Source organism: Neltuma alba, unplaced genomic scaffold, assembly GCF_004799145.2.
Source record: "Neltuma alba isolate B1F8T4 unplaced genomic scaffold, ASM479914v2 tig00011778_pilon, whole genome shotgun sequence".
Classification (NCBI taxonomy): domain Eukaryota; kingdom Viridiplantae; phylum Streptophyta; class Magnoliopsida; order Fabales; family Fabaceae; genus Neltuma; species Neltuma alba.
In genome coordinates this window covers 107010-120485 of record NW_021636401.1, presented here as the reverse complement: position 1 = coordinate 120485, position 13476 = coordinate 107010, and positions in this window count along the sequence as shown.

Sequence of the window (13476 nt, the reverse complement as noted above, 5' to 3'; positions counted from 1 at the left end):
CAGAGAAATATTGATTTGGGGAAGTGTTTTGGATAGATTGCAACGAATTCCAAATGATCAAATCCATGAGAAGCTTAAAATAAGCTATGATGGTTTGAGCGATGATATAGAGAAAGAAATATTTCTTGACATATATTGTTTCTTCATTGGAAAGAACAAAAATGATGTGACACAAATATTGAATGGTTGTGGACTTCATACAGATATTGGAATTAATTGTTTGATTGAGTGTAGCCTTGTAAGAGTTAGCAGCAAAAATAAGCTTGAAATGCATGACTTATCGCGTGACATGGGAAGAGAAATTATTCATGAGCAGTCGCTAGAGGAGCTTGAGAAACATACTAGATTATGGTTTCACGACGATGTGTTCGATGTTTTAAGAAATAAAACTATAAGTATATTTCTGGATGACTTAATTGAATTATTTCCCCATGTTTCTTATTATTCAATATGGTCTTATCCTTTTGTTGCCAATTATAGACCTTTATCTTAATGACTTAATCACCTGAATTTTGTTTTTGTTTTTTGTTTCTTTCTATTTGGTAGGGAACAATATCTATCAAAGGACTAGCTTTAAACTTGTCAATGAACAATTCGTTATACTTGAGTGCCAAAACATTTAAGAATATGAGGAGGCTTTGCTTGCTTCAATTTGATAATATACAACTTACTGGAGATTATAGTTATCTATCAACAAATTTGAGATGGCTTTGTTGCAATGGGTTTCCATTAGAAATCTTGCCAATGAACTTCAATCCAGAAAACATAGTTGCCATTGATTTAAAGTGGAGTAATCTTGTGAAAGTTTGTGAGAAAAGCCAAGTACTTATAGAGAGTATTTGTATTTGTTTCCATCTATTATTTCCCTTTTATTTATTATTTATTTTATTTCAAACTATTCTCTTTTTACAGTTGCTTGAGGGGTTGAAAATTCTCATTCTTAGTCATTCTCATTATTTGATAGAAACACTTGACTTTTCAAAGATACCATATCTTGAAAAGTTAATATTCAAAAATTGTCCTCGTTTGTCTATAATTCACCCTTCCATTGGTGATCTTAAATATATTGTTCTATTAAATTTAAAGGATTGTAAAAGCCTCAGCCATCTCCCAAAAAGTGTATATCAATTGAAATCCTTGAAGACCCTTAATCTCTCTGGTTGTTCAAAGTTTGAAAAGCTAGAAGAAGACATTGAGCAAATGAAATCTTCAACAACTTTGATGGCAAATCAAACTTCTATGGCTCGAATTCCTTTCTCAATGTTGAGATTGAAAAGTATTAAATATGTGTCTTTATGTGGCTATGAAGGATTATCACGTGATGTATTTCCATCTCTTTCTTTGTCTTGGATGTCATCACCAACACATCATTCAAAGTCATTATTGCAAGCGTTTTGGTCCATGCCAGCTTTAATTGGAGGTCTATCACAGCTTTTATTTTCAAGAAGATATGAAACATCAGAAGCAAGACCAAGCACATCTCAGGCTTCATGCAAAAATACTCCCACATTACTTGAATTTCATGATCAAATTCAAAGCGAAAGGTCAAAAACGTTGATGAGTTCTTTAATTATTCTGGTAGGGCAGTTCAACAAAATTACAGATACCCTTCTAAAGAGTATTTCAAAGGTGTTTCTCCTTATCTGAATTAATTTTCTACTATCTCATTTGCATAATCTTTTTAATATGGGGGGGCCTTTCTGCCATACATGTTCACCTATCTATGAGTAACTGTTTGAGAGTTGAAGGTACAACAATGTAAAGTGTGCTTTTATCAATATTATATTTTTATAATAATGCTAGATCATACTTTTAGCAAAAATCTTGTTTTTGTGCGCGTAAATGTACGTAGCACAGTGAACACTATATTTACCATTCATCCCTATGACAAACATGCTTGCCATATGTTAAAAAATGAAGTTTTTCATTTGTTTAGAGTGTCAACTACTCTAGTGAATATTATTTTCCATATTTTCTGGATTCATTGAATCGGATTACTCTTTCCTTGTGTTCTTGGAATAGGGATGGAACGAAGGGCTTCACTATTCTCTTCCTAAAGAAAATTATCCTGATTGGTTAGCTTTTGAACATGAGGGATCTTCAGTGTCATTTGAAGTTCCTCAAGTTTTTGGTCATAGCTTAAAAAGAATGGTCCTCAGTATTATCTATTCATCTCTTCAAGATAGCATGGCATGTGTACACTCTGTTGGTCTCATGATAAAGAATTTCACAAAGGCTACCATGGATTTTTACAGCTGAGAAGTTGCAATAATTACTTCTGCTGATGAAGAATGGCAGAACATAGTATCTAATTTGGAGCTTGGAAATGAGGTGGAAATTGAAGTCAAGTTTGCATACAAACATATTATGATAAAGAAGACTGCAATCTTTCTTTTATATGTTGAAGAAACTGACAAGCTGATCCCTCTAAATGGCATTAAATCATAAAGTTAAGGGACATTTGTTATCTTTTAGTTAACTGGGATTGTTATGATATAAGATTCTTTTACTTATTTTTCAAACGTAGTATGACCTTTTTTGTTTGTTTGAGGGGCAGTGCTTCAAGCCCAAGGCTCCACTTAAATAAAACGTAGTGTTTTCCCAAAAAACAGAAAAGAAAAATGTAAATGAAGAGTGATAGTTTTGAAGGTTTTCTTGTTTAGGTTTTTCATCATTTATGTTATTTGTTGCAGAAAGCAAAGAAACACACATCTTGTCCTCTTCCATCTCTTATATCATACATAATAGTCTCTTTATCACTTTCATCCTGTGTTATGAATATCTATTTATATAGTTTATGATAGCTATAACGGTGCAATTACTGAGTTTGCTTAGTCCTACGTTGCTGACCTGATATTAGAATGGCGGTATTCTAGTGACCAATTTTGCTACCTCAAATGAAGCTCTTTGTTTGAAAATGTTTGAAGATGACCATGTCAGAATTTCACACAGTTTCTACTAAACATATCCAGCCTTGGGCCCCTATGTATCTCCAATGAAATTCGTTGAAGGAGATATTGTATTCCAAGGTGAAAGACTATAGATCAGAAAAGCAATTTGAAATAAGAAAATGACACAATTTTGATAATGGATTGCAAAAAACACCATCATCCAGGTAACGTGGGTAGGATTCCAAATGGACAAAATGTCTGAGGTTTTTGAATATTTGTAATTGAAAAATGTTGTTCAAATTTCTTTTTCCTGTTTTCTTGGTGACTTTTATGGTTGATTTATTGAAGCACCTGTTCAACAGCAGCGAGAGGAGATTATAATCTTTGAGCAAGTTGTGGCAGAAAAGGGAGATGAGACTGGAGATGAAATTCCATTCGACAGCTTGGGAATTTCAAAGCTAGCTAGAGCTATAATATTTCTCTAGGAAATATTTTGCTCTAGGAAGTTCTCAAAGATTTCCATTATTAGCGAATGCTTTAGTAAGGTGGTCTATGACTAATTTTGGTTCTTAAAATTTAAAATTAAATTCAGGTGCTGATATGAACTTGTCCAATAATTGTCTACTCAGATCCTAAAATCTTTGCCTGTTGATTTTCCTCCTTTGTTTTCTTCCAATATTGTTTCTTCTCCTGCACATCGAGGTCCTCGATCGGTTTTATTTGCTTCTAGCCCGTTGCTTAATTAAATACTGCTCTAAAGTACGCAAAAGGCTACGTTGTTCTCTCTCTTCTTCTTTTCTGGGTTACCATAAGATTCTTATATGCTCATCCCTGTTACTGATCACAAAGAAGAGAATTTGTTAAATTTTGGAGTACATCTTCTGTTGGTGAATTATCTTTAGAGGAAAATCACCACCATAAAAAAGAACTTGTTTCCCTGCCATTTAAAGGACCAAGCATTTCAACAATGGAAGTTGAAGGTACAGCCTAAAGTGAAGCATTTCCTCTGGTGTGCCTGTCACAATAGAGAACTTGTGCTCTACTAGAAGGCTTGTATGTCGTCAATTGTGGCTCAGGTATGGAAAATTTTGAAATTATTTTCTTTTATGCTACTGGTTGAACTATACTTGGTGTAATACTCAGCTAGGGATTGTCTTCTCCAATGTGCTGGTATATTTAGAAATTACCTTGTTCTGCGCTTAATGATCTAAAGCAACTGACCGCATGTGGACTTTATGTGCAGCCAGTGATAGTTTGAAAGATTTATTGATTATTTAAGTGATCTGAAAACTATTTTATGATGAATTTGAGAGTTATCTAACTTTTGGGGTTGACTTTGTTGTGAACAGTGATATTCAAAGCATTTTCCTAGGTGTTCATTTTGTATTTGTATGATTTCCGTGACACTGAGCAGAGTGTACGGATGGAACCAGTTGACTTATGGTAGCTCAATTCTGTGTTTCCTTCTAACACAAGTACTGTAGACGCGAAGTGGTCTCTTCTCTGGGCCTGTGAACTCAAACGGAATACTGATGGAGCCTTTGGCATTAGTTATCTTAAATTGTGAAGCGAAGCTTCTTTCTGCCATATATGCTACGGCACTTGCTCTTAGGACTGAACCAAATAATTTAGTCTGTGACAAAGCTTTAGTTGAAAATGACTGTAGTTTTCTAGTTGATTTTGTGAAGGGTCATATTACAGTTTCTTAAAGGGAGGGCCGGGTTTTATCCTAGTTCATTAGGTCCCAATAGAGTAATTCGGCAGCAGATTGATCGGGAGAGAAGGCAAAGTGGATGTGAATTTTTGGATGAATGAATATTATGAAACAGTTAATCATGCGCTATTCTATCAGCTTGCACAATAATGGAGTTTAATTCATAATGCTAGTCTTTGATTAGAAATCACGTTCATGTGAATCTGTTTGGATGGGGAGAAAAGTTGAGAGGGGAAAAAAAAATGTAAGGATAGAAAATGGTGAGAGAAAAAAATTAGAGAAATAATGTTATCACTACTTGGAGTTTGATTGATAGGATAAAAATGTTACAAGGATAATAACATCTTTACAATAGGATATATTATGTTTCGTGTTGTTATCTCTGGCAAAAAAAGTTAAAGGTAAAAATCATATTAAAATTAATACCATAAAATAATTTTAAATCGAGTGCACAAAAAATTTCTAAATTCAATTTATTTGTCAGGAACATATTTTTCTACCGAAAAATCAAAATGGATAATTTTTAAAGTAAAATATAATAACTTAAATAATCAAATTAAATGTCATCTACAGCTGTCAGTAAAACAAGATGGGGATGAAAGGAAATTTGAAAAAGAAACAAAGAAAGTGATAGGTCCTATCTATTATTTTCTCTGCTATTTTTTTTAATTTTCTCTTCTCATCCACAAAAGAGTAATATTGTTTTCTCTTCCTGTTTTTTCTTCCTGCGTTTTCTTCTGATTGCCAGGACTTCTAGGGTAACCTTCCAAAATTTCAGACTTCGTGAATGTGAATGGAGATATTTTTGTCAATTGGTTTTTCTAAACGTAAATAAATGATCAAAACCCTCAGTTATAAAATAGCTCTTATATTTAGAGTAGTAGTTAAAATTGTATGCTCCTTAATCGTCATTATCTTCTTCGGTTCCCAAAGATGCATTCTCCTCCAAAAATTTCTTAGAGCAACACGAGGTACGGAAATGGGCCTCTGAAAAAAAAAAAAGGGAAGTGAATTAAGAAAAAGACATAATGATTCTTATACTTGTTGATCCAATTAATAAGGAGTTGGCTTATAATCTATAAGGTTATAAGTTCGAATCCTGCTGGCGATGTAAAAATCTTGTTGGTAAACGACCTGTAAGTATTTTTGTAAGTGCTCTTTTAGTCTAAAGACATGTCTTAGTTCTAGTGAGCTTTTAGGACCTAACTCACTTAAACTTTTTGTTGGGGAAAAAAATCTTGTGGGCTTGTCAACTTATGTCGCTGCCTATTAAAAAAATGGGCCGATTCATTTTCTTAACATTTTAAGCCCATTTGATTTATACACGTGGTGCTGAAAATAGACCCTCGATCGTCCTTCTCAACAAACATCAGAAAATGGATGAGATAATATAAATATAGACATTTATCAAGAAAATAATGAACAGATAATTAAATAATTTAATACAATGAAGTGGAGAACTTATAAGTCGTAAGGTTCTGTTCATTACATAAAAAAGATATAAATTTGGATTTGATTTTTTTTTTATAGCTAAACTGCTTTCACATGTTTAGGATGCGTGCGCATGGACTAATTGGATAAGAAAAATTAAGAAAAAGAAATCTTCTTCTTGTTCAATCAATGGCGGGCATCAAAGAGAATTAATTCAGAATCGTGCCTGGGTTAAGAATTTGGCTTTCTCGTCAAAAGATTTTCATCTCCTATTTTTGAAAAAGATCTTAACTTTGGTAATGAAGTATTGCTCCTCACAATTGGTCAAGAGGGACCGGGTAAAAGTTATAGGTTACAGAAAATTCCCTTGCTAGTTACTATAACAAGTTCTAGTCAAATATCATTGCACAATGCCTTTCTAACTTGGTTAGTATTAATGTAGATATTTATCCGGTCAAAGTTTATCAAGAGTGACTTGGTGAATACTAGAGCGGGGGTCTCGCCCCCCGGGGGGAGGGATAAATAGGTGTTAGTCCCGTCTTTTTTATCTTGTTTTTTTTTTTTTTTTAATCTGTAGGTCTTAGTCCCATGTGCGCCTTAAGAGGTTGGCATAAAATGAAAAATAAATGGGATTTTTTTTCAAGACCAACTGAGAGTTATATTTTGCATTATTAAGGATCAGATGAAATACCGTTGGCACCAAAAGAAAAAATGAAATAGGAGGTGTACTTTAGGAGATATCAACAACGAGAAATTTTATCTTATAAAGTGTCATCGTCTCACATGTTGTCATTAAATTCTACCAACAACTAAATTTTTAGATAAATTGTTAATTAGAATATTTACTCCACAATTTTATGAAGTATTCTTTTTAATCTTTCTTTTATCTTTTTTAAGGGATTCCATACTTCTTGATCTATTCTTTTTATCCACGCAAATAGCCTTTTTTCATACGTGTTGGAGACACCTTAAGTGATCTTTTGATCATTTTATTTTTAATAGATGACTCCAACTTTTCTTCCCATACGTTTATCGTGAATCTTATTTTTCTTTTTACATGATGACACGTCATCCATCATAATGTCATGACTCAGCTACCCCCACCTCAACACATGGAAGATCATTAAAATAAAGTGTTGAAAAATTAGCGATAAAAAAACAAACAAAATAAGCGGCTCTTAGTGTGTGTGTGTGTGTGTTGGTCTCACATTCAAATTAAGTAGATCAAGTCAAAGTAATCTAGTGGTTGTTTGTGATCCTTCAAAAACATATTTTTCCATCATAATTTATGGATCACAAAGTATGTGAGGAAAATTTAAAATAGACTTACATAAATAAATACTTGTTTAGGATTAAGATTAGGATTCTCAAAATCATTTATTCACACAATTCGAAACAAAACCTCTTTTATATATATACCTCGTATCCCATAAATTATGACTGAAAAGTTACTTTTGAAAGAGTCTACTTTAATTCCAACACAAGTCATAAGTGTTTTTGGGTATGAGAACCTAATCCAAATAAGCACTTGGGCTTCTAACCGTTTCAAATTACTTTCAAAAATTCTATTCAATGAAGATGGAATCTTTGACAACTTTGGATGCAAATCAAACTTCTATAGCACAAGTGCCATTTTTGTTAGTGAGATTGGAAAACATTAAATATTTGTCTTTATGTGATTATGAAGGATCAGCTCGTGATGTATTTCCATTGCTTGTTTTGTCTTGGATGTCAGTAACACACTATTTAAAGTCCTTGTCTCGAGCATTTCAGATATCACCATCTTTAATTAGGGGCCTATCACATCTCTTATTTTCAAGAAGATGTGAAACATCAGAAGCAAGACCAAGTACATCTCGAGCTTCATGTCAAAATACTCCATCGTTACTTGAATCTAATGAGTAAGTTCACATGGAAAGGTCAGAAACATTGATGAATTCTTTGACTATTCAAGTAGGATGATGCAAGAAAATTATGGATACCTTTCTGAAGAGTATTTTAATGGTGTTTCTCTTTATCTTAATTCTCTACTACCACATATGCATAATATTTTCAAAATCGGCAAAAAACCTTTGTATTTTACATGTTTAAATAATTAGAGTAAATATTGTTGAAGGTATAATAGTATAAAACGTGCTTTTATCAACATCATATCTATATTATGTGCTAGATCGTACTTTTTGCAATATCTGGTTTTTCTACAAGGAACACTATTTACCATTCAACTTAGTGACAAACTTGTTGGCCAAATATGAAACATTGAAGTTTTCCATTTGTTTAGAGTATCAACTCTAGTGACTATTATTTTCTACATTTTCTCAATTGAATGGGGTGACTTTTCCCTTTCGTTCTTGGAATAGGAATGGAGGAATGAAGGGCTTCACTATTCTCTACCTAAAGAAAATCATCCTGATTGGCTAGTTTTTGAACGTGACGGATCTTTAGTGTCATTTGAAGTTTCTCAAGTTTTTGGTCATAGCTTAAAAGGAATGTTCATCAACATCATCTATTTATCTCTTCAAGATAGCATGGCATCTATACAATCTGTTGGTATTATGATGAAGAATTTCACAAAGGCTACCATGGATTTCTACAAGCAAGAAGTTGCAACAACTTTTTCTGATGAAGAATGGCAAAGCATAGTATCTAATTTGGAGCCTGAAAATGAGGTGGAAGTTGAAATTAAGTTTGGTCATAAATATATTGTGGTGAAGGAGATTGCATCTATCTTGTATATGCTAAAGAAATAGACAAGCTGTCACCTCTAAATGACAATAAAGCATAAAGATAAGGTACATTTGTTATATTTTAGTTAACTGAGATTGTTATGATATAGTTTTCTCCTTTACTTCTAAGTGTATCATGGTTCTTTTTTTTTTTTTTTTGGGTATGAAGAGTAATACTTCAAGCTCATGGCTTCTTTTTTTGTTATCACCTGTTATGTTTTTTTTTTTTTTTGACCTGGAGCTCATGGCTTCACCTAAATGAGAAGTAAGTGTTCTACCAAAAAAATGAAAGTGAAGAGTGGTAGGTTGAAGGCATTTTGACTTGTGTCTTCCAATTTTTGTGTGTTTTGTTGTGAATAACAAAGAAACACGCATCTTGTATACTTCTATCCCTTATATCATATATAATATATATTTATATAGTTTGTCAGTAACAATTATAATAGTGCAACTACATATTGATTTTTCTTAATCCCATGTTGCTAACCTGATATTACGATAGCGATATTCTGGTGACCAATTTTGCCACCTCAAATCAAACTTTTTGATTTAAAATGTTTGAAGATGATCATATTCTATAGGTGAATTGTCTTTTAAGAAATATAACCTTAGGTACATAATCATAAAATCTTTCACAAATTAACTCAAAATCATTTGATTCTCATTTCTTTCAAGCCCTTAAACATCATTCTAACATTAGTTTCATCATCCTTTAACTCTATAAATTTTGTGCAGCATGTCCCCTTGGGGTTTCTAGCTCCCAAAATAAAACAAAACCACAACCAAACTCAATAAGACAAATAGCAAGATAAACTACATCAAAAACCATAAGCATACCTTCTCTAGGAGCTTAACCTTACGTGGTTTTCCTTACTCTTTCTCTTCTCCTTCTTCCTCTTCAAGTTTTGGTCTCCTCTCCCCCTATTTCTCTCTTGGCCAAAAGGTTATGCAAATAGGAGGGAAGGGGTATTTAGAAAAATTTGCTTAAATCCTAACCCTTGATCTTATGTGTATGTAGCTTGACCTTCGCCATTCATTTAATTTCTTTAGCCATGTGTCCCTTATCTTCCTGTCTTCGATCTTGATCTTCCCACGTGAGTCCATTAGGTGTCCCTTTCATTCAATGAAAATGCCACCTCAAGAAACATATAACATGCCACCTATTAACATGTGAGTTTTAATCACATTATTTTATTCCTCTTCCAACAACAATTCACATAATCCCTTCCATGTCCCCTCATCAATTTGGCAATGAGATGGGGAGGAAAAATAAGAAAAATTCATGCAAAATACAACGTCTACGTATTCCTCTACTAATTTCACAATTATATGTTGTATCAGGGATTTTTTTCAAGTCTTGACTTACTCGGTACGACGGGGACATGTTCTGGTACCTCTTTTTTTTTTTTAATCACAAATAACCTCACATGGTATTATATAATATGCCTAAAGAGGAAGTGATGCCTTTTCCTTTGTTCTTTTATTAAAACATTTAATAATATTTATTTTGATGTAAACTTAATTGAATTCTTTCTATCAGTCTATAACTTCAAAAATATATCCCTAGGTACCAATATTTTCTTTTTATCATGAGAAATTTATCTAATTTTTCTCGAGTCAAAAGTCAACCCATAAACGGTTTATTTTGACTTTTCTCGGATACTATATAAATAGACTTTAAATTCTGTTAAAGCCAACATCTTCACCTTTTGGAGACGAAATCATTTTTAAAACCTGTGATAATTTCTCATGTAATATTTCTCATTTTATTACCCTCATCTAAGGCCTTCTCATATTTCAAATAATTCAATTTGTTCCAAGGGTATTTTCATCATTTTTAACCTTATACGGGCCTCAAAACCTCATTTTCTATTTTTTGGAATTTTTTTTTAAATTTTTCTAAAATTTTTAGGCGTACTTTCAATCATTGTCCTTTGTGACCAAAAACTTTTTAAATTTACAATTAGGTTCTTATTTGGGTTTAGCCTCAGGAATCATCTCATTGAGATTCCTAGCATAACTTTTGGTCCTTAATCATCTCCAATTCCTATACTCGAACCCTCAAGACTTTATTAGAATCTCTAACTTGCTTGTCTTGTGGTTCTAAAAAACTCTTATTTTACGATTTAGTCCCTGGGAATCTTCTCATCCTTTCAGGGGACTTTGGGAACTTCCACCAAAAAGAGTTTGGTAGCTTGTCCATCTCAGGCTAATTTTGGTACTTCTATGTCTAAAATTTGGGATGTCACACACTTTAAATTTTATAGAAGCCTCTTCACCCTTGAAGCATTGCCCATAGGGATATTTGTCACTCAGGATGACACAGTTATCACCATAATCCCTGATGGCCAATCCCTGTTTAATACTACCTCCGATTCTTAATATAAGAACTAGTCTGACATTCAATTTGATCTTAAATATAAGATCTCCATTCACTTTGTATCTCATATTTATCCATTTTTTTAAGGTAGTTCTTGTAGTAGTTGTACATGTTAAATGTTTCATTAAATAATAGTTCCAGCTAATATACACATGATTAGTAAGAATATTTTAAGGAAGACAACACTTATTTATTACAAATAACTAACTGAACTAATTTTCTTAACTTACTCAAATTAATCAAACTAGTTCTTATATTAAAAACTGGAGGTAGTAATGCAATCATTAGCCCTAATAATTCAAAGTCGAATGGTCATTTCCAATTTTATTAAAACAATAACAGTAATGGGTAAGGACAAGTTTTTAAAAAATTATATATATATATATATATATATATATATAGAGAGAGAGAGAGAGAGAGTGGGAGAGGACCTGTAAAACACACTCTGAAAGAGCAACAGTTACTTGGTGGTTGTTTCCAATATGAATTAGTCAATTAGAAGGCGTCTCAAACATTCTTCTGGCCTTGATAACTTCTTAGGAAAATCTTATAAAGTGAGTGTACAATGCTCATCGTTGTGATATGCGCTCAATGAGGACCTAAGTGTAATCTAATTCCAAAAGCAATTTAAGCTAATTAAACATATTACATATAAGATTTTGATAACTTATTTGGAATATATTATAATAAAAAAGTTGAAAAAATAGAATGTTTTTTCCTCAACAAAACCTTCATGATTAACTTTTTTTCTTTTAATTCTAAACAAACTGCCCTAAAATGATTTGGTTTCCTATTAAAAAAAAAATTGAAGCAATCATTTTATTTTTCATTCAAATTCTCAAGTGGAGTGTTATATATATATATATATATATATATATATAAACGGTTGTACTAAAGTCACGCCTCTTGAATAGAGAAAAGCCATATTTTGAAAATTTTTGAACAAACTAAAGGAAAAAAAAGGGAAAAAAGGGTTATATGTTCTATAACTTCGATTCAAGTCAACGACAAGTTGTTCAAGTAGTCCAAGCCATCATGCTGAAATGAGGTCTCAAACATTGCGTTGACCAATTTATATGTATGTGTGCGTCTAATTACTCAAAATTAAAAAAAAAAACATATATAATTCAAAGAGGCAAAGAAATGCTGGACCACAATGCAAGTAAAATATAAAAAAGGTACGCACGCTTGAGTTGAGTTTCCAAGGTAGGGTACCGCCTTGTTGTCTTTAGAGAATATTAGCCTATATGAGATTAACAAACATTCAAGTGAGAACCTAATAAACATTTAAGGTTTATTCATAAAGTTATAACCTATTAATTAAAAATGTCACTTGTAATACATAGAAGGTAACCCTCGACTTAAGGGGACTTACCGTCATGATTTTAGTAACATAGCCTTAATTAACATTGACACGTCAACTAATATATAATGTACCAGCTAAGTGGGAGAATATAATATATTTTAATTATATTATACTATGTTGTTTTTTTTTAATTAAAATATCCTAAGTGTGGCTCATTAGTTAATTAGACCTAGTTTAGGTAGGGTTTTAGATTCAATTTTTTTCAGTTATTTCATGATCTTGATGGGAGGTTATGTTTTTTATGATTGACTGAGTAAGCATTTGAGAAAACCTAATACATAGCTCTTGAGATTTCTTAACTGGTGGCAACTTTGCTAAGTTCTATCATTATACCCACCTCCCAGTTAGAAAAGATTCTGACATTTCTTCTGCTAACAAGTTTTTATAATTTTAGATATTCTAATGATCGAGGGTATTCTGAATTGCTCCTTCAAAGATGTATTTATAAGTCTTAGGCCATTACTCTAATAATTATAGAATTCCAAATGATCGTTTTGGATAAATATATATTTTCATATGGTTTGTTCTAAAAACATTATTATATTTGTGTCTAATATCATTTTTGAGAGGTTTGATGACAGTATTTGCTTAATTAATGCAATCTAACTGGGAGATTGTTAGATGATTTTGTTGATTGTGTATTTGCATTAATTAGTTACAAGGCCAAGCATATTACTTAATCATTTAAGTCCATTAAACACTAATCTTTATGATTTTGTGTGGAATGTGATAGATGGACCACGCAAGTAAACCCATTGAGTGGAGGCCTAACCTATAACTCTTTAGCAGTCAGTTAGTCTGTTACCTTCCTTCTTAGAGGATGATCTTTTGCATGCACTATAGGAGATGGTTGGTTAGACTAGTAACCTATCTAACTTGAGAACTAGCTTTGGTGTCCATTACAGTGAAATGCTCATTGTTAAGTGAGGTCTGTATCATTTAAATACCGTTTTAATGACTTAAATTTA